Source organism: Zootoca vivipara, chromosome 2 (genome assembly GCF_965207765.1).
Source record: "Zootoca vivipara chromosome 2, rZooViv2.hap1.1, whole genome shotgun sequence".
Taxonomy (NCBI): domain Eukaryota; kingdom Metazoa; phylum Chordata; class Lepidosauria; order Squamata; family Lacertidae; genus Zootoca; species Zootoca vivipara.
In genome coordinates this window covers 109,316,492-109,330,911 of record NC_142584.1, presented here as the reverse complement: position 1 = coordinate 109,330,911, position 14,420 = coordinate 109,316,492, and the positions used below count along the sequence as shown (strand labels likewise).

Genomic DNA, 14,420 nt, shown 5'->3' with positions numbered 1-14,420 from the left:
ATTTTCTTGGGGATTCCTATTGACATACAAATACCACTCCACTCTGGGAGGCAAACAGGTGTTCCTGCAGCCAATCAGAAGCCCCGTTGGACGTTCAGCTTCCAAAAGAACGTTTGTGAAATATACTCTGAGTCCTGTAGTGACTTCATGCTCTTTATTGCAGCTTGTAAAACTGTGAATGAAATGCCCCCCCCAAAACTCAGGCTTTTATATACATGAGTCCCATCTGATTGGCTGATTCTGCTTCCCTCCTGGAGCCTGATTGGTCTTCTCCTGCAAGCCCATCAGTTGTTGCATTCTAGGATCCTACTTGCCTATTGTTCTAAGATCCAAGCTTAGGACATAACAGTTTGAAAACCAGAACACTCACTTCTGGGTTTGTGGCATTCAGGAGCCAAAATGTCTGAGAACTAAGTGTTCGAAAACCAAGGTACGACTGTACTTGAAATAAATGAGTTCTGATCTTTCCTTCACCATAATATGGTAACTGTCTCCTTACAGCCATCTAAGTTTAACATTATTATGGCCAACCCAAATGTCTCAAACTAGTGAGCAAGCTTTTATTTATTTAGCTATTTATATAAATATTTATATGCTGTTGTATCATAAAAAATTGTCAGCGTGCTTTACAGCAACATATAAAACCAGACAGCAAAATCAAAAAAGGTTTTGAGTCCACCAGAACTTAGGTCTTAAGCAAAGCAAGGAAGAGGAGTGATGGAGGAAAGCTGTCTTGCTGTTGACATCTGCAGGGGTCAAAAATCCATTTCCCTTTTATACCTCACGTGCGGCTGGTCACAAAGAGCACTCGCAGTTCAGAATTTTCCACCAAATAAATGATCTGTTTAATGAAGATAAAAGAAATAACGGATTTGAAAATACTGAATCTGAATTTCAAATTGAACTGGTAGAGGGGAAAAACAAATTGTTGTCAAGAATGTATAACTTTATATTAGAGTGGAACACCAAGGATGAAGAGACTAAGGAGGTTATGATTAAGTGGGCAATTGACTTTGGTTATAATATAGACCAGGCATCCCTAGACTTCGGCCCACCAGATGTTTTGGACTACAATTCCCATCTTCCCCAACCACTGATCCTGTTAGCTAGGGATCATGGGAGTTGTAGACCAAAGTATCTGGAGGGCTGCTGTTTGGGGGTGCCTGATATAGACTATGATTTGTGGCTAAAGCTCTGGAATCAACATATAAAGTTTACAGCGTGTACGGTATTAAAAGAAAAAGTCATGAAAATGATGTACCGCTGGTACCTGACGCCAGTCAAATTGGCAGAAATTTACAAAAAGAAAGACAAAAAGTGTTGGAAATGTAACCAAAAGGATGGAGAAATATATCACATGTGGTGGTTATGTGAAAAAGTGAAAACATTCTGGGAGCTAATATACAATGTGTTTTTTAAAAAAGTTAAAATATACATTTCCCAAGAAACCAGAAATCTTTTTGTTAGGATCAATGGGCAACGAAATTAAAAAGGAAGACCAAAGACTATTCATGTATGCCACCACAGCTGCTAGAATGGCTCAAAGATGGAAAACAACAGATATTCCAACAGTTGAAGAGTGGAGGGTCCAAATGACGGAATACTCAGAGTTAGCTAAAATGACTGGAAGGATAAGGGAGCAAAAAGACCAGAAGTTCCAAAAAGATTGGAGTAAATTTGTGGAATATTTAAAGGATTACTGTAAAACAATAAAAACACTTAACAGGATTGACATAAAACCTACAACAGGAGTAACAGAGGTCTGTGGTTACAAAAATGGTAAATATAACTAAGAGAATAACAGAATAACAGAGACTAGGATGAAGAAAGCGCAAGGTATAAGACGATAGCGTAGAAAACCAAAAGTGGAGAAAGGAGGAAGTCACATTCGGCAGAACATTAGAATGTATATAGTAAATAGTAATGGAAGTGAAACAGAAGAATTGTCTAATAGATGATTATTTTTCCTTTCTGTATGTTGTAATCTTGTGTTTGTATTTGAGAAAATAATAAAAAAGTATTTTATTTTATTTTATTTTAAAACTTAATTTGCCACTGGGCCATTGGGTTGAGCTGGGGAATTTGATGTTTCAGCAGCTCAGTCTGACTCCCCAATACACCCCGAAAAAGGGACAGATCCTCTCCCCGGAGAATGAGGCTGTAGGGAAAGTGAATATCAAGTCATCTGTATTGGCGTCAAAGAAATCCACGCGACCGCCTTCGTAGTCCAGGTATACCCGGATCTTCCTGGGCTCGTATCTCAAGCTCAAGAGGGTCCTCTCGGAGGATGTAAACGCCGTGAGCCGATAAGGAGACAATGGAGTCCTCAGTGAGTCTGGCAGGGCCTTGCCCAGAGCCCAGATTCCCCCGTTGGGATTGAAATTGACCTTTCCTTTCCTCACGACGGACTCTCTGGCAGCTCCCACGGCTCAGACCTCCCATTGCCTTTCACGTGGACGTGACTCTCCTTTCCTCCTGACGGACGGTTCTTGCGAAGCCCGCAGGGCCTGTGGTGTCGCCTCTTCCACTTCCACCTCCCACCAGTGTCTTCCCGAAGCGAGTCTCTCTTGGCCCAGCACAAAGGGCTCCCAGTCGAACCGCGAAGGGTTGTCAGGCAGGTCCTGTGTCCTGCATCCCCATCTTACTCTCTTCAGGTCCTGGGAGAGGATGAGGTTGGCATGAGCTGTGCTGGGATCCAGAGTCACGTTCACTGCAGAGAATAGAAAAAATAATAAAGAAGGATGGTTGGATGGTGCCCGTAGAAGCATAAACTTGACCAGAGAGGGACTCACAAAACTCTCTTTCCACCGGCTTCTGGTCAGGAGGCCAGGCTAACCTACCTCACAGAGGTGTTCTGGGGAATAATAATAATAATAATAATAATAATAATAATAATTTATTTGTACCCCGCCCTCCCCGGCAGGAGCCGGGCTCAAGGCAGCTAACATCATAAAACTAACACTGTATAGACTACACACAGTATACAGTATTAAATGTGAACAACATAAGCCACCTCAAGCTTACAAAAATATGGGATTTGAATGCAATGAAATTTAAATGGCTGCCTGGCACCAGGCAAAAACATACCTCTTTAAGCAGGCCTTTGGTTGGTTTGATGGACATCCTATGCCCTTTTAAAATCTGTTTGGGGGTGGTGGTTATTGGGTAGTTGTTTTTATTTTGATTATGTATGTTGTGGATTTATATTCCGATTTTATCCAAGAACCACCCTGAGACCTGTGGGTATAGGGCAGTATATAAACTCTAATAATAATAATAATAATAAGTAATAAGTAATAATAAACAACTAAAAAGTAGCCTTCTCAACCTGAGGGAAGATTTTAATGTTTAATGTTTTAGTATATGCTGGAATCTGCTCAGAGGGGCAACCCAGTCAGATGGGCGGGGAAAGATTATGATCAGTGATATATAATGAACTGGAAAAAAATCAGGTCCAGTCGTGTCCGCCTCTGGGATTGCAGCGCTCATCTTGCTGTATAGGCCGAGGGAGCCAGCGTTTGTCCGCAGACAGCTTCCGGGTCCACCTGTGTTATATATGGATAACTCTGAATTTTCTTGTTTCTTGTTAAGTCCTCGCCCACCTCAATGTCAGCTGACTCCAGGGAGGGGCATAAAACTCACCTGCTTCAGCATCCAAACCCCCCATCCTCCTCTGGCAATGCCCAGCCATAATAAGCATAGCCCTTTGAATGGAGCGCAGGGCCAGAAGTCTGGCGGGGAGGGAATCTGGCAGCGGCTGATGCTCATCGGAGAGGAAGGGAGGGAGGCCAGCAGCAGGGGGAGCCAGAGGAACTGCCCGGCACACCCAGCTCGAGGCAACGACATCGAGACGGAGCAGGAGCAGGAAGACGACTGCCGGGGCCCATAAGCCCCTCTGGGCTGGTTGCAAATGGGAAGGGAGGAATGATGGTCCTTAGCACCGAGGAACCATTCTGTGCAAAGTTTCATGTGCACACTGATGGCATTAACATAAATAAAGAATAAGAAGAATAAAAAATGCATTGCAACCTGATTTTGAGCCTTGGGCACTCACCCCCTGAATCAAACGGTCCCTGTCTCCTTTCACATAACTTGAGCCCTCCCATTCCAAATTTTACTTTGGCGTTGATATTTAAACAGAAGAGATGAGCGCGCAACCCCAGAGTCGGTCACGACTGGACCTAATGGTCAGGGGTCCCTTTACCTTTACCTTTTTACAGTATCCTTGATGGACGTTGGCTGAGGAGGCTGCTGGCTCAGGGTTCGAGGGGGAAGAAATTCTAGATTGAGGCCTAGCTGCTGCTTGTTCTCCAAGCCATGTTGAACATCTTTTCACCCACACCGTTTATACTGTGGCATGGAATGTGGCCCATTTGTGTGGAAGAAAACGCTGCAGATATTTAATGTTGTCACATAAAATTCATTCCCTGCCCTTTACCGGCAGGTCCCAGGGCGGGTTGGAACAATTTAAATAGGTGTCAAAGGCCAGGGTAACCTCTCTGAAGGGGCCAGGCACTCACCTCTGTGGGGAGGAAACCCCACAACTTTGAGGCCAGGAGTGCCAGCTTGGCCCCACAACTGTGGGTGCCTGGGGCCGTGGGTGCCATGCAGCATGCATGGCCCTGACACCAAAATTTGTGGATACATACCTGGCCCCTTCACTTTGGCACCAATGTTTGAGGCTGCCACAGAAAATGCCCCCTCCTTGAACATCTGTGGGCAGTGGAAATACTCCCTCTTCTGATCCTAACACCCAAGAACAGGCACCCCCAAACTTGGCCCTCCAGATGTTATGGGACTACAACTCCCATCATCCCTAGCTAATAGGGCCAGTGGTCAGGGATGATGGGAATTGTAGTCCCAAAACATCTGGAGAGCCGAGTTTGGGGATGCCTGCCCAAGAGGGTCTTGCAGGGAAGCAGGCAACCTCTCAGATATTTGGGGCCTAAGTCATTTAGAGCTTTAAACACCACCAGCAAGAGCGCCTTAAATTCACCGAGAACTGAATTGGCAGCCGATTATTAGATTTACCTAGGTGTTTAACATATAGCAAGGTGCAACCTAGGTTAAGAAATTCTTGTTTTGACATAGGATTATATTGCAATGATGTTTTTCATGGGGAGCAGGTGCGATTTAACACAAAGGCCCCTTACTTGACCTCAACCTCATGCATTTAAAGAGCCAAAAGCTCCCTTATGTTTCAGTCGCGGAGATCTACCTTTCTTCCGTGGTTGTGAAAGGATTCGTAGAGGCGTGTTCTCCTTGAACTTTTCATGCAGGCACAACCTTGCCATGGGTTTGGTGTTGCCGGCACAACGATGCAAAAATGGGTGGCTTCAGCGGCGCAGAGGGGTGACTTCGGTCAGAATAAAACGTTTGCTCAGAGGTCAGTCCTTCCCCCGACTATGGTTTGGCATGACTCCTGCAAGGCAAAACATTTTTAATGTGTGACATTTTAATGTATTTTAATTTTTGTTGGAAGCTGCCTAGAGTGGCTGGGGAAACCCAGCCGGATGGGCGGAGTACAAATAATAAATTGTTGTTGTTGTTGTTGTTATTTAACCTGAAGCCAACAGAGACCTCCACCTCCTCTTTCTCTGCCTCCCCAGCCCTGAGGGAAGGCACGATCCCTTTACAAAAATGCTGGGAGCCCTTCAGACGTTCTGGGGCTCCATTTCCTATCATCCCTGACCATTGGCCATGCTGGCTAGGCCTGATGGGAGGAGGAGGAGGAGGAGGAGGAGGAGGAGGAGGAGGAGGAGGAGGAGGAGGAGGAGGAGGAGGAGGAGGAGGAGGAGGAGGAGAACAACAACTTTCTCAAACCCTGTTTTATGGTTAAAACTCTTCTCCCATTTTTGTGCATTTGTAGGGGATAGTGAGAGTTCCTTTGCATTATTCTATTGCTGTTTCAGCATGTGGGTCATGCCTACTAGTTTTTAAGCTGCGGTGGTTGTTCTGCGACTTAACGCAATGTCGTATACCGCAGCCGTGTCGTGTGAGCTCCCCCGTTCCTTCGTGAGCCCGCAAAGCAGTATCGGACTCCTGTCAAAGGCTAGCAGTTGTTACCCCTGAATAGAAGCACTTCTATGAAGTGGTGTTGTGGCTGCACTGCAACATTTTGTTGCAGATGCCCATTTGTCGGCGTCGGTTGCTGAGCTGCTCTGCACGCTGCGACCCGAAAGGCACTGTGGTGGGGTGTCTTTGGGTGCCAGATTCCACAGGTTAGGGCAGGGGTGAGCAACCTTTTCTAGCCGTTGGCCGGTCCACCGTCCCTCAGACCATGTGGTGGGCCGGACTAGATTTTGAAAATAAATAAATACAGTGGTACCCCTACTTACGAATTTAATGCGTTCCGAACGCACATTCGTAAGTCTAAAAAAAATCGTAAGTTGAAGCAACCCTATCTAAAAATTCGTAAGTAGAAAACATCCTATCTAAACCGCATCCAAGATGGCGGACGGAGCTCCGTTCGTAAGTAGAAACATTAGTAAGTAGAGTTATTCATAAGTAGAGGTACCACTGAATGAATTCCTATGCCCCACAAATAACCCAGAGATGCATTTTAAATAAAAGGACACATTCTACTCATGTAAAAACACGCTGATTCCTGGACCACCCGCAGGCCGGATAGCGAAGGCAATTGGGCCACATCCGGCCCCCGGGCCTTAGATTGCCTACCCCTGGGTTAGGGAGACAACATGGGGTAGCTTCGCCAACCAGATGTGTTGATAGGTTCCTTTAGTCTGTGGCTAACTTCAGATGTGCTCAGAAGCGATAACCGAAACCAGTTTGCAGCAGCTATGCCTACAACAGCATTCCTTTGACTGAACTGAAAGTTAAAGTGAAACAATATGGGCGCTTCCAGAACAGAGCTTAATGCTACAAACATACTGGCTGAGTATTGCAAGCAGAGTGCTGGCAACAGATTCCATAATAGGATGAGCTTTAAACTAGAGTAGGTAACCATTGTCCCTCCAGATTGTGGTGCCGCAAAGTAATTTTAAGAAACCCTGGACTAGGTGGTCTTAAAAGGGAAGGGACTGTTCTGTGGCCGTATAAATTACTTTAGTGAGGGAAAATGCAAACAGAACTTCATTTTGCCCCTCTCTCTCCCCCCCATCCCCCAAAGAACTGCCACTCGAATCATAGAATCATAGAGTTGGAAGAGACCACATTGGCCATCCAGTCCAATCCCCTGCCAAGCAGGAAACACCATCAAAGCATTCTTGACATATGCCTGTCAAGCCTCTGCTTAAAGACCTCCAAAGAAGGAGACTCCACCACACTTCTTGGCAGCAAATTCCACTGTCGAACAGCTCTTACTGTCAGGAAGTTCTTCCTAATGTTTAGGTGGAATCTTCTTTCTTAATAGCTGCTCCTCTACTCCTAATACGTTAGCACAGGGCTTCCTAAACTGTGGTCTGTGAACTTCATTTGGGTGGTCCATGGCATCTCCACATTAACTGCACATTCGATTGCTACTTGTATTTCTTGCCTTGCATTTTTATTGTTTTACAGTTTTTTTTAATTCTACAGAATGCAAATGGTGACGAAGTAAAATGCAATGTAAGAAATGAAAGAAGCTGTAAAAATACAATTAAAAACCTAGCACAATGTGAATTACAATACAGTAACTACAACAGGCAAAATAATTAAAATAATCCAGTGGTCTGCTAAGACCACCAGCAATTTTCAAGTAGTCTATGGGAGTAAGGAGGAAGTCTGAGAATCACTGGGGGTATTTGGGGGGGGCAACGACAAAATACTATAAAAACTACTGCTTCCCAGCATGTATCTCAAAAATGCTTTTAAAAAAACAAAAACCCAGTGTCAGCAAATATAATACATTAATGGGAATTTATAAATGTTCTAAATTCCACTGTCTGCTTTTCTATTCTGCAAAGTTTTAATATTCTTGAGGTTTTCTGTTTATATGGTGCTATTTCTTATTACTGTATCTGTGTTTTGTATGTTGCTTAAAACTGTGATATTTAAGGAGGTATATAAATTATTTTTAAAATTAAATGATTTTGGATTGTTGTTGTTTTTTATAAAAAAAAAACCAGGAACTTTTTGAAGGTGCAAAGTGTAAGCAGGTAAGCACACAACAAACAAACGAACAGCTTTGCATCTTGCTCCTTCCTCCTTACCTTGATCCCAGACCCCAGAAGTCCTCTGTCTGTGAAACCTTTTTGCTTTGAGGTGGAGGATAACCCAAGACAACCGGAGGCAGTGCTGCAAAATGCACGTTTGCAGTTATCGCACACACATGCAAGGGAACTTGCGAAGGCCGAGGCAGACTCAGGATATTAAGCAAAGCCGCAAGATAAGGTTCCTGGGGGAAACTCAGACCACACTTACCACACAATAGGACATGAAACAGTGGAATGAACAGACCTGCTGGCTAATCGGACCTCGCCAGTCTTCAAGTTTCGGTGTCTCTGAAGTTGACAGCAGCTTCCAGGCAGAGACTTTACACCAATGCTTCTTGTCACTTCCCTCCTCAGGTGGTTTTATAGCCTGCCCTTGATGCTACTCCAATGCAATCCTCATTGGTTACTCAGGGGACTTTTTGAGGGGGACTTTTCTTTGGCAACGCCAAACTCTGCAAAATGAAACCTTTGCTTATCGGCTTTGCCTCTCCTACAAGCAAGTCGGATTTACGTAAGCGGACAAAGTGCTCAAACAAGCCCGAATTTATGAGCTAAGTTATCAGGGGAAAAAGTGAGGCCTCAGAGAAAGATGTGAGAGGGGTGGCCGCCGGGGGGGGGGGGGCAGAGAAGCTTCCTCATGGAACTGTAGCATGGAGAGAAGACATGTTATAATTTGAGAGAAAACGTAATGAAAATGCTGTACCGATGGTATCTGACCCCGGCCAAACAGGCCAGGTTGTACAAGAAAAGCTCCGACGTTTGCTGGAGATGCCAAAAAGGGGCTGGTACCTTTATGCACATGGGGTGGGACTGTGTGAAGATTGGATAATTTTGAGATAGAATATACAATGAACTCAAAAAGATCTTTAAATCATCGTTAAAAAAAACCCCTGAAGCCTTTTTGTTAGGCATTATGTCCATTGATATACAAAAAAACCCCACAGAAACCTCTTTATGTACACAACCACAGCGGTGAAGATTTTAATAGCAAAAAATTGGAAAGGTGATGTAATCCCCACAAAAACTGATTGGCAAGCAAAGAAGATAGAATATTCAAAACTTGCAAGGATGATTGGGAGAATAAGAGGAAATTCTGACCAGAAATTTAGTAAATCATTTAGTAATAACACAAATCTCCTGACAGATTTGGATTGAATCTTGAAGTTTAAGGAAATTATAAAGTAAATTTTGTCCCTGATAATTAACTGAAAAGAATTTTTAAAAATGAAGTGTGTATAGACTAAAAGGTAAAGGGGCCCCTGACCATCAGGTCCAGTCGTGTCCGACTCTGGGGTTGGGGCGCTCATCTCGCTCTATATGCCGAGGGAGCCGGCGTTTGTCTGCAGACAGCTTCTGGGTCATGTGGCCAGCATGACAAAGCTGCTTCTGGCGAACCAGAGCAGCACACGGAAACGCCGTTTACCTTCCCGCTAGAGTGGTCCCTATTTATCTACCTGCACTTTTATTTTGCTTTCGAACTGCTGCGTATAGACTAGTAAGGTATAAATAGCACAATGAGGTGAATCGGAAATTAAAGGGTATGTAATGTCAAATGAGGTGTTGTTAGCCAGTGTCTAGGGTCTGTTTATGTTGTTTTCCATTTTGTTTACGTTCTATGTAAATTGTTTTGTAATAAAGAATCTTAAAAAAAGGAACTGTAGCGTTGGAAGGGCCTGCGAGGGTCCTCCAGGCCAACCACAGGAGCCCACAAAGTCAGTGAGGAAAGCCGGCAAGAAGCAGTTCAGCTCCGCTCTTTGAAGCCAGCCAGTGAGGTACCCTTTTCCAGGGGGGCTTGGGGGCAGAGGCTCCAGCTTCTGCCACCCGAGGAAAAAATCCCCCGATCGGCCCAACTGCAGTCTGTTCCCACTGAAATCAATGGGACATCATGTGTCAAGACTTCAGGCCCATTGATCTGCATGGGAACAAAGGCCACATTCTGCACTATAGACTCAAAGCAGTATAGACTTTAGAACAGTCATGGCTAGCCCCTCAAAGGTAAAGGTAAAGGGACCCCTGACCATTAGGTCTAGTCGCGGACGACTCTGGGGTTGCGGAGCTCAGCTCGCTTTACTGGCCGAGGGAGCCGGCGTACAGCTTCCGGGTTATGTGGCCAGCACGACTAAGCCGCTTTCTGGCGAACCAGAGCAGCGCACAGAAACAGTTTACCTTCCCGCCGGAGCGGTACCTATTTATCTACTTGCACTTTGACGTGCTTTCGAACTGCTAGGTTGGCAGGAGCTGGGGCCGAGCAACGGGAGCTCACCCCGTCACGGGGATTCGAACCACCCACCTTCTGATCGGCAAGCCCTAGGCTCTGTGGTTTAACCCACAGTGCCACCCGCGTCCCATATAGCCCCTCAAAAGAATCCCGTAAAAGAACTGTAGTTTATTATAAAGGTGCTGAGAATTGCTAGGACATCCGCACAGAGCTCTCATTCCCACAGGAAGCTGTGTGTGAAGCTCTGTGAGGGGAACAGGGGCGTCTCTCCTAACAATTCTCAGAAACCTAAACGAACTTGTTCCCAGGATTTTATGAGGGGGAAGCCATGACTGTTTAGAGGGGTAGGATGCTGTTTTAAATGTATAATGTGGGGGGGGGCTCATCTAGAGGGGATGCAGCCCATCTTTCGAGGGCACTTCTCTTGTTGCCACTTCCAGGTTTATATGATTTATCGTAAGGCCAACTAACGATTTTATGGCCTTCAGCATGGCATTTCCAATCTCAAGAGTAAACTTGGGACTTTCCAGCTGCATGTTTAAAACCCGGGAACAAAGGTCCATCAAGTACAGATGGGCAAATGTCTCAATTTCTGTTTCAGTTTCTCCTTTTCCCAATCTCAAGCTCTGTCCTCCACATTTGTTTCTGGTGCTTTTATTGTTAAAGGACTCGTGAAAGTTAATTAGCATTTTAATGTCCCTTTCTCCAAATATATACATTTTTGCAAAGCAATTTTGCCTAACGTAACACCTATGTGTGTTTCCCCCACCCATTATACGCATTTGTATGCACACTTTACATCAGTGCATGCACTTTTGCACACACAAATGGACAGCTGCATTGCAAAGTCTGGAGAAGCGCGGGTTTCAAAGGATGGCTGAGTTTCAGTTCTTGTGCTGTTTCAGAAAGTGTGAATTATGTAGGCTCAGCTTGAGATGCAAAATGAATCAAACCTCTCCCCCTCCCCATCCATACCCTCAAATCACCTTAGTGATCCCAGGACCAGCCCCAATCCACACTGCAATGGTACAACCCCTTCCCTATCAACTCTCATAGAATCACAGAAAGGTGATGTAGAAATTTTGTAAATAAATGTATTTTTTATGAAGTGGTCTGTCAAAGATCTCTGAAGCTGACTGACCGAACCCAAAGGGTGCTCATCAATGGCTCCTCCTCATCCTGGAGAGTAGTGACTAGTGGGGTGCCACAGGGTTCTGTCTTGGGCCCAGTCTTATTCAACATCTTTATCAATGACTTGGATGATGGGCTTGAGGGCATCCTGAGCAAGTTTGCAGACGACACCAAATTGGGAGGGGTGGCTAATACCCCAGAGGACAGGATCACACTTCAAAATGACCTTAACAGATTAGACAACTGGGCCAAAGCAAACAAGAGGAATTTTAACAAGGAGAAATGTAAGGTACTATACTTGGGCAAAAAAAGTGAAAGGCACAAATACAGGATGGGAGACACCTGGCTTGAGAGCAGTACATGTGAAAAGGATCTAGGAGTCTTGGTAGACCACAAACTTGACATGAGTCAACAGTGTGATGCAGCAGCTAAAAAAGCCAATGCAATTCTGGGCTGCATCAATAGGAGTATAGCATTTAGCTCAGACATCCCCAAACTGCGGCCCTCTAGATGTTTTGGCCTACGAGTTCCGGTTCCGGTCGCAGGAATGGCTGACCCTTTTTCCATCTTTCCGACCTTCATAAGGAATTTGGCGGTTGCTAGGGGAGTAAATGGCAACCTCCCCACCTCTCCGGGGGTTACGGAGAGGGGCCGCAGGCCCGCAGATGCCCCTAAACCCACCCCGACTGTTCAAGGGGTGGGGGGGCCAGGGCTGAAAGCACTTATGGAGGAGCGGGGCTCCCCGGACGCCTACCTGCGTAGCGGGATCTCCATGATTAAAGAAGATAATTGGGCTTAAATTCATGGACGTGCTTCAAAAAGGAAGGGCAGAAGCTCTGTTTATTGCCAAGGAATTTTCGCTGCTGAGCGTGAGGAGTGAGGGAGTATATCATCGGCAAGAAAGATTGATTGGGACGCCACGAGAAGGGAAGTGAGTCTTCTTTATTCTTTCATACACTCTACGAGTTATTTTATACCTTCCCGGACGTGATGTCCTGTTTGTTTGGAACAAATGAGAAATGGAACTTAACTGTGTGAGTTGGACTCTATAAAACTATCTATATGATATGGTTAGAAGCTGTAAAACTGTTGAAGAGAGGGCCCCCCCCTCCAACTGGACAATCGGAGTGCGGCTGGAAGCGTTTGGATTTATGAGGTGTGACGCACTTGGAATTTGAACAGCGATCTGAAGTTAAGTTCAGCTATAGGGCAAGGAGAGCTATAAATCTGTTAAGAGTCTCTACATCATGTGACAGCTGTGCCTATGCCCGGAAAGCTGTAAATTTTACTATGATCGTCTGCAAAAAAAACGTCGAGAAGAAAACGAAAGTGATCTGAGCTTTTCAAGATGGCGCTGTTTTGTGTTGAAAGACCTACGCAAGAAGAAAGCACTCCAGACAAAGAGGATTTATGGGGATTTAGGGGGAGGCCGGACTGATTAAAACTCACACAGGAGAATGAATATATGGGAAATCTCGTTTGATGCTTATTTCAGCAGCGGTGGAAAAATCGGATGAATGGATGAAAGAAGAAAATATTTTAGTGATTGCAGGGGAAGATCGGGATTAACATGGATTATGAGTGACTATTTGGACTTTAGAATAAAGACGGCAGTAAGCAGTTGCGAGAAAACCCCAATTTTTGAAGCATGGGAACTCCAAAATTGTATATGATTTGGTATAATATTCGGTTTAATTGATATGGATTTGTATAATTTGGAATAACGGATGTGATATAGTTGTGTTTTAATTGGAAAATTAATAAAAATAGATTGTAAAAAAAAAGATGTTTTGGCCTACAACTCCCATGATCCCTAGCTAACAGGACCAGTGGTCAGGGAAGATGGGAATTGTAGTCCAAAACATCTGGTGGGCCGAAGTTTGGGGATGCCTGATCTAGATCAAGGGAAGTAATAGTACCACTGTATTCTGCTCTGGTCAGACCTCACCTGGAGTACTGTGTCCAGTTCTGGGCACCACAGTTCAAGGAGGATACTGACAAGCTGGAACGTGTCCAACCAAAATGGTCAAAGGCCTGGAAAGGATGCCTTATGAGGAACAGCTTAGGTAGCTGGGTATGTTTAGCCTGGAGAAGAGAAGGTTAAGGGGTGATATGATAGCCATGTTCAAATATATAAAAGGATGTCATATAGAGGGGGGAGAAAGGTTGATTTCTGCTGCTCCAGAGAAGTGGACACGGAGCAATGGATTCAAACTACAAGAATATTCCACCTCAACATTAGGAAGAACTTCCTGACAGTAAGAGCTGTTCGGCAGTGGAGTTTGCTACCAAGGAGTGTGGTGGAGTCTCCTTCTTTGGAGGTCTTTAAGCAGAGGCTTGACAGGCATATGTCAAGAATGCTTTGATGGTGTTTCCTGCTCGGCAGGGGGTTGGACTGGATGGCCCTTGTGGTCTCTTCCAACTCTATGATTCTAAGCTTCCAGGCTGCTTGCAAATATAAAAGTTGAGGATGGAAAAAGCTGTGTCGGTGGATGATCCAGCTAGAGCTCATAGCAGGTACCTGGGAAAAATGGGAGTATATGTTTTTGTGCAGGAGTGAAATTGTCTCACCAGCTCAATTTGGTTTCCATGATAACATGGCGGTTGTTTTCTGAAGGCAGCCCTGTATAGGGAGGTTTTCCATGTTTAATTACACTGGTACCTCGGTTTAAGTACACAATTGGTTCTGGAAGTCTGTACTTAACCTGAAGCGAACTTTCCCATTGAAAGTAACAGAAAGTGGATTAATCCGTTCCAGACGGGTCCGCGGAGTACTTAAACTGAAAGTACTCAAACCCAGGCGTACTTAAACCGAGGTATGACTGTATGTTTGTTTATATGCTGGAAGCCACACAGAGTGGCTGGGGCAACTCAGAGTACAAATAATAAAATTATCGTCATTAACTGTTTTTTTACCA

General features: G+C 44.9%; 1 pseudogene across 1 annotated transcript; it reads right to left on the bottom strand.

The window, feature by feature from the left end:
* Nucleotides 1-833: 833 nt before the first annotated feature.
* On the bottom strand, nt 834-3,931 carry LOC118081011 (E3 ubiquitin-protein ligase TRIM11-like; annotated as a pseudogene). Its single transcript, XR_015948510.1, has 2 exons — nt 3,643-3,931; nt 834-2,710 (listed from the first exon to the last, which is right to left on the bottom strand). The product of XR_015948510.1 is annotated as an E3 ubiquitin-protein ligase TRIM11-like (transcript).
* Between the last annotated feature and the right edge of the window lie 10,489 nt (nt 3,932-14,420).